We start from the raw sequence: 6,551 nt of genomic DNA, 5'->3' as shown, positions 1-6,551 counted from the left end.
GTTTAATGTAAATGTACTCTTGTTTTATAATTTATTATTGTTAAACATGGTTATCTATTGTTTGGAAAAAAAAAGAGTTTTATTTAATTTTTCCGTTCCCAAAGCATATTTATGCCAGGTATTCTGAGAACATTTTTATACATTATAAAGCAATGTTATGTCCTACTGACATGACTCTACGATGTGGCTACTCCTATACAACTTATTATTGTCATGTAAGATGATATACCTGAGCTCAAAATTTTGGGTTTGTTTTTCTAGCAATCAAAAAGGATTTTTTACTCTTATAATAGGGCCTATCAATTCTTCCATATCATATGCAGGCCTATGTTTGTCATAGTCAAGTCTGTCATTTGATAGATGCAAGTCCCATGAACAAAATTAGGGGTTGCATGATGTACTATGTATTGGGTAAACCTGTTTAATCTGTAACGGACTGAGGGTAGTAAAAAAAAAAAAAAAAAACATAAAAATCACCTTGGGGTTCAAAGAGCAAAAAAACATTGATTTATTTCACTGCGGTTAATGAAATACACGTTTTCTCATTCAACTGATTGAAACAATGTCATGTTTTTTTGGACTAAAGTCTTATGTATTTCAATGTTCCCATGAAATTACAATGTCTCAATAAAGGCTTTCAAAAATAATTGCATTCATTTATTTCACTGTAGATTATGAATAAACATGTTTTCCCATCCTTCTGAATCCTCCTTTCACTTGTATGCAATTGAGTATGAAAAAATAGCATATTTTGGATGTTTTCATTTTTGTGCAGTTTTTGGACATATTTGGGTCTTGTGTGAATTACCTCATACTGTCTTCATAAATGTCTTAAAACACTGTGGTGTTCTTTTAATGTTCTTTACTAAATATATAAGCATGTTTTCCCATCTGTCTGAATAAAAGGACTTCTTAATTGTTGTGCAATTGTATGGAAACCTTACAAATGTATATGAATATACATTGACTGAAATTATGTTTTCTTCATGACTTCAAATACATTTCTGTTCATTCATTGCACTGTGGTTGATGAATAAACATGATTGCCCGTCCTTCTGAAAGATAAAATAGCATATTCAGAACTTTGACATTTTTTTCACATTTTGGACATAAGACTATAGTCTTATGTATTTTTATGATTCTCCATATAAAATGTTTTTCATCATAAATGTCTTCAAATACATTTTTACTGATTTATAGCAGCAGGGGCTTTGAATAGACATGATTGTGCTTCAATATCAATGAAGAAATATCATAATTGGAATTTTCCCATTTTTTTCACATTTTAGACATAAGACTATAGTCTTATGTATTTTTATGATTCTCCATATAAAATGTTTTATTGTTATAAATGCCTGCAAATGCATTTTTACTGATTTATAGCAGCAGGGTCTTTGAATAAACATGATTGTGCTTCAATATCAATGAAAAAATATCATATTTGGAATTTTCCCATTTTTTCACATTTTGGACATAAGACTATAGTCTTATGTATTTTTATGATTCTCCATATAAAATGTTTTTCATCATAAATGTCTTCAAATACATTTTTACTGATTTATAGCAGCAGGGTCTTTGAATAAACATGATTGTGGTTCAATATCAATGAAAAAATATCATATTTGGAATTTTCCCATTTTTTCACATTTTGGACATAAGACTATAGTCTTATGTATTTTTATGATTCTCCATATAAAATGTTTTTCATCATAAATGTCTTCAAATACATTTTTACTGATTTATAGCAGCAGGGTATTTGAATAAACTTGATTGTGCTTCAATATCAATGAAAAAATATCATATTTGGAATTTTCCCATTTTTTCACATTTTGGACATAAGACTATAGTCTTATGTATTTTTATGATTCTCCATATAAAATGTTTTTCATCATAAATGTCTTCAAATACATTTTTACTGATTTATAGCAGCAGGGTCTTTGAATAAACATGATTGTGCTTCAATATCAATGAAAAAATATCATATTTGGAATTTTCCCTTTTTTTCACATTTTGGACATAAGATGATAGTCTTATGTATTTTTATGATTCTCCATATAAAATGTTTTATTGTTATAAATGCCTGCAAATACATTTTTACTGATTTATAGCAGCAGGGTCTTTGAATAAACATGATTGTGCTTCAATATCAATGAAAAAATATCATATTTGGAATTTTCCCATTTTTTCACATTTTGGACATAAGACTATAGTCTTATGTATTTTTATGATTCTCCATATAAAATTTTTTCATCATAAATGTCTTCAAATACATTTTTACTGATTTATAGCAGCAGGGTCTTTGAATAAACATGATTGTGCTTCAATATCAATGAAAAAATATCATATTTGGAATTTTCCCATTTTTTCACATTTTGGACATAAGACTATAGTCTTATGTATTTTTATGATTCTCCATATAAAATGTTTTTCATCATAAATGTCTTCAAATACATTTTTACTGATTTATAGCAGCAGGGTCTTTGAATAAACATGATTGTGGTTCAATATCAATGAAAAAATATCATATTTGGAATTTTCCCATTTTTTCACATTTTGGACATAAGACTATAGTCTTATGTATTTTATGATTCTCCATATGAAATGTTTTTCATCATAAATGTCTTCAAATACATATTTACTGATTCATAGCAGCAGGGTCTTTGAATAAACATGATTGTGCTTCAATATCAATGAAGAAATATCATATTTGGAATTTTCCATTTTTTCACATTTTGGACATAAGACTATAGTCTTATGTATTTTTATGATTCTCCATATAAAATGTTTTTCATCATAAATGTCTTCAAATACATTTTTACTGATTTATAGCAGCAGGGTATTTGAATAAACTTGATTGTGCTTCATATCAATGAAGAAATATCATATTTGAATTTTCCCATTTTTTTCACATTTTGGACATAAGACTATAGTCTTATGTATTTTTATGATTCTCCATATAAAATGTTTTTCATCATAAATGTCTTCAAATACATTTTTACTGATTTATAGCAGCAGGGTCTTTGAATAAACATGATTGTGGTTCAATATCAATGAAAAAATATCATATTTGGAATTTTCCCATTTTTTCACATTTTGGACATAAGACTATGTCTTATGTATTTTTATGATTCTCCATATAAAATGTTTTTCATCATAAATGTCTTCAAATACATTTTTACTGATTTATAGCAGCAGGGTATTTGAATAAACTGATTGTGCTTCAATATCAATGAAAAAATATCATATTTGGAATTTTCCCATTTTTTCACATTTTGGACATAAGACTATAGTCTTATGTATTTTTATGATTCTCCATATAAAATGTTTTTCATCATAAATGTCTTCAAATACATTTTTACTGATTTATAGCAGCAGGGTCTTTGAATAAACATGATTGTGCTTCAATATCAATGAAAAAATATCATATTTGGAATTTTCCCATTTTTTCACATTTTGGACATAAGACTATAGTCTTATGTATTTTTATGATTCTCCATATAAAATGTTTTTCATCATAAATGTCTTCAAATACATTTTTACTGATTTATAGCAGCAGGGTCTTTGAATAAACATGATTGTGGTTCAATATCAATGAAAAAATATCATATTTGGAATTTTCCCATTTTTTCACATTTTGGACATAAGACTATAGTCTTATGTATTTTTATGATTCTCCATATAAAATGTTTTTCATCATAAATGTCTTCAAATACATTTTTACTGATTTATAGCAGCAGGGTCTTTGAATAAACATGATTGTGCTTCAATATCAATGAAAAAATATCATATTTGGAATTTTCCCATTTTTTTCACATTTTGGACATAAGACTATAGTCTTATGTATTTTTATGATTCTCCATATAAAATGTTTTTCATCATAAATGTCTTCAAATACATTTTTACTGATTTATAGCAGCAGGGTATTTGAATAAACTTGATTGTGCTTCAGTATCAATGAAGAAATATCATATTTGGAATTTTCCCATTTTTTTCACATTTTGGACATAAGACTATAGTCTTATGTATTTTTATGATTCTCCATATAAAATGTTTTTCATCATAAATGTCTTCAAATACATTTTTACTGATTTATAGCAGCAGGGTCTTTGAATAAACATGATTGTGCTTCAATATCAATGAAAAAATATCATATTTGGAATTTTCCCTTTTTTTTCACATTTTGGACATAAGATGATAGTCTTATGTATTTTTATGATTCTCCATATAAAATGTTTTATTGTTATAAATGCCTGCAAATACATTTTTACTGATTTATAGCAGCAGGGTCTTTGAATAAACATGATTGTGCTTCAATATCAATGAAAAAATATCATATTTGGAATTTTCCCATTTTTTTCACATTTTGGACATAAGACTATAGTCTTATGTATTTATATGATTCTCCATATAAAATATTTTATTGTTATAAATGCCTGCAAATGCATTTTTACTGATTTATAGCAGCTAGCAGGGTCTTTGAATAAACATGATTGTGCTTCAATATCAATGAAAAAATATCATATTTGGAATTTTCCCATTTTTTTCACATTTTGGACATAAGACTATAGTCTTATGTATTTTTATGATTCTCCATATAAAATGTTTTATTGTTATAAATGCCTGCAAATGCATTTTTACTGATTTATAGCAGCAGGGTCTTTGAATAAACATGATTGTGCTTCAATATCAATGAAAAAATATCATATTTGGAATTTTCCCATTTTTTTCACATTTTGGACATAAGACTATAGTCTTATGTATTTATATGATTCTCCATATAAAATGTTTTATTGTTATAAATGCCTGCAAATGCATTTTTACTGATTTATAGCAGCTAGCAGGGTCTTTGAATAAACATGATTGTGCTTCAATATCAATGAAAAAATATCATATTTGGAATTTTCTCATTTTTTTTCACATTTTGGACATAAGACTATAGTCTTATGTATTTTTATGATTCTCCATATAAAATGTTTTTCATCATAAATGTCTTCAAATACATTTTTTCTGATTTATTTCAGCAGGGTCTTTGAATAAATTTGAGTGTGCTTCAATTTCAAAGAGAAAATAGCATATTTAGAGATTTGACATTTTTCTCACATTTTCGACGTAAGACTATAGTCTTATGTATTTTTACAATAATGCATATAAAATGTTTTTAATCATAAATGCCTTCAAATACATTTTACTGCTTTATTTCAGCAGGTTATTTGAATAAACATGAGTGTGCTTCAATATCAATAAAAAAATAGCATATTTAGAATTTTGATATTTTTTCACATTTTGGACAAGACTATAGTCTTATGTATTTTTATGATTTTGCATTTAAAATGTTGTTCATCATAAATACCTTAAAATACATTTTTACTGATTCATTTCAGTGGGGTCTTTGAATAAACATGACTGTGCTTTAATATCAACAAAAAAATAACACATTTCGAATTTTGATATTTTTTCACATTTTGATTTTGCATTTAAAATATTTTTCATCATAAATGTCTTTAAATACATTTTACTGATTCATTTCAGCCATCTGAAAGATAACGCAATTTTTTTTGCATTATTTTCTCATTTTGGACATATGCCCATAGCCTTATGTATGCATTTCCCACTTAAATTGTGATTTCATCATAAATGTCTTCAAATACATTTCCCTTCATTCATTTCACTGTGGTTGAAGAATAAACATGATTGCCCATCCATCTGAAAGATAAAATATCATTTTGAGGCATTTGAATATATTCAAATTTATTATTTTTACCTATAACTACAGAAACAATACAAAATAATTTTTATTGCCATACTTTTTTGGTTTGAGTCAACATAATTGATCACAGCAGGATTTCTTTTATGACATTGACAACATCTCTGAATGTTTGATGCTTCATGTTTGTTATTTTTATTCATTAATTATTTATTTTTTGTGTTGTTTTGTTTAGCTCGATGTGCTCTGTGTCCTTGTGAATTGATCTGTCATCTCACTCAGGGTCCCAGTTGACAGCTTGTCATACACAGACAAATAGCATAGAGGGATATCAGAAACCAAGCCACCCTTACTTCCTTCTTATGCTTTTCTATATGGACCCTGACCCATAGCACAGACTCATATTCTGAACAGGTTATACTGTAGTTATGAATTACACACTGATTTTGATTTTAGATTCCATATGAATGAATGAATCATTGCATTTATATAGCACTTTTCCGAATGCTCAAAGTGCTTTAGAGTGATGAAGGGGAACTCACCTCACCCACCACCAATGTGTAGCACCCACCTGGGTGATGCATGGCAGCCATGTTGTGCCAGAATGCTCACCACACATTAGCGAATCCTTGTCATGCTGTGGGTTACCGTTTTAGCACATGAATATTTAATAGGTGTGATGTTCAGGGCACAAGCAATTGCATGGAAATATCCATATTTAATTGAATAAATTACAGAAATGTATACTGTTGGGAATATACTGTACTGCTCCTAATTATAGAATAACGGGGATAGATTATTAAAACGTGTCTGTTTTAACAGTCCTCACACATGGCACCAACTGTAG

At 27.8% G+C, this 6,551-nt stretch overlaps 1 long non-coding RNA gene across 1 annotated transcript; it reads right to left on the bottom strand.

Annotated features, from left to right (window-relative positions):
• Positions 1 to 484: 484 nt before the first annotated feature.
• LOC135241232 (uncharacterized) lies at positions 485 to 6,341 on the bottom strand. The gene is made up of 2 exons (XR_010325954.1): positions 6,247 to 6,341; positions 485 to 1,055 (listed from the first exon to the last, which is right to left on the bottom strand). It is a non-coding gene; the product is annotated as an uncharacterized LOC135241232 (long non-coding RNA).
• Positions 6,342 to 6,551: the final 210 nt, after the last annotated feature.

The sequence above is a fragment of the Anguilla rostrata genome, chromosome 15 (assembly GCF_018555375.3).
Source record: "Anguilla rostrata isolate EN2019 chromosome 15, ASM1855537v3, whole genome shotgun sequence".
NCBI lineage: Eukaryota > Metazoa > Chordata > Actinopteri > Anguilliformes > Anguillidae > Anguilla > Anguilla rostrata.
This window is presented reverse-complemented; position numbering and strand designations above follow the sequence as displayed.